At 45.0% G+C, this 1,179-nt stretch overlaps 1 protein-coding gene across 1 annotated transcript in view; it reads left to right on the top strand.

The window, feature by feature from the left end:
• Positions 1 to 209: 209 nt before the first annotated feature.
• BVES (blood vessel epicardial substance) overlaps positions 210 to 1,179 on the top strand; it is a 51,218-nt gene continuing 50,248 nt past the window's right edge. Inside the window, exon 1 of the mRNA XM_004696225.2 lies at positions 210 to 225. The gene's annotated coding sequence lies outside the window, so the exon portion shown is untranslated. The remainder of the gene's footprint in view (positions 226 to 1,179) is intronic.

The following is a 1,179-nucleotide window of genomic DNA, read 5'->3' as shown; positions in this document are numbered from 1 at the left end:
TCTAAGAAAACAAAGTCGATTTTTAAACTCCCCCACCAGACTGTGTCTGTCCATGTTGCAGAACGGCGCCTGGCTCGCGATGACTGTTCAGTAAACATGTGTGCGGTAGAAGGAAAGGCACAGCATCTCTTCTGGAATCGGTCTCTGGATTCTCGCACGGAACTCTCCCTGCCCAAGTGACTTCAATTAGGCAATGCCATCAGTAGTTTGATCATAAAAGAAAAGGTAAGAGCTGTAATCATGTTATTTTCCCCGGAATGCTGCCGAACTCTTTTTTTTAATGTTTCTCAGAAACACAGTTTTCTTGCAAATACTGAAGTGAATTTGCATAGCACTTGTTCAGAATGCAAAGTGATTCATGTTCACATCCAAGCTCATTCATTGGGTCAAAAATCTGCAACTTGATTTTGCTTGGAGACACTTTGTGTTGGAAATATGTAGCTTACTATTGTGTTCCTTATAAACCACGCCACTTTAAATCATAAATACAATGTATGTCTGGTCTTTGTATTTCATTTTTCTCAAGCATGCACAGTTCGGGAATGCCACTGACTTCATATAAAGCCCGTCTCTCTTGCTGTTGTCATGGTGAGTCATCAAGTCGGCTTTGACTCATGGAAGCCTGATAGAGGAGAATGGGTTGTTACCCAGTCCTGAACCATCCTCACAATCGTCAGTACATTTGAGTCTACCCGTACCTGTAATCCTATTATATTTTCTATGCACAATGCACCCTTTGTCTAGTGCCTGGTACATAGCAAGCGCTCTTTAAAAAATGGAAAAAATGTGGAGCAGGCATGACGTGAGGTGGCATGGATCCAACATGCAAAAATTCACACCTTTTAACCTGTCACTGATCTCATCAGGCCCTATGTCCCCTTCTCAGTGATGGCAGGATCCCGCCTCTTGAAAAATAGCTACTTCCTGTTTTAAGCAATCATTAACAAGGAATGGTTCAGTTGGTCAATGATTCTTTTCTTGCTCCGTGGGGAGGTAGAGGCAAGTCCCCGTGGCCTCTTGGCATCGGGGCAGGGGTAGCGTGGCTTCACTGTGTCTTCCAGGCCCTTCAGAGATTGTGCTTTCTGGGCTGAGGGCCCTAGAGTGTGGGTGGTCCTGCTGTTGCTTCTGGCATCAAGGGCTCTCTCTCTCTCTCTCTCTCTCTCTCTCTCTCTCTCTCTC

The sequence above is a fragment of the Echinops telfairi genome, unplaced genomic scaffold (genome assembly GCF_000313985.2).
Source record: "Echinops telfairi isolate 266 unplaced genomic scaffold, ASM31398v2 ScPeMD7_3533;HRSCAF=4204_0, whole genome shotgun sequence".
Classification (NCBI taxonomy): Eukaryota; Metazoa; Chordata; class Mammalia; order Afrosoricida; family Tenrecidae; genus Echinops; species Echinops telfairi.
This window is presented reverse-complemented; position numbering and strand designations above follow the sequence as displayed.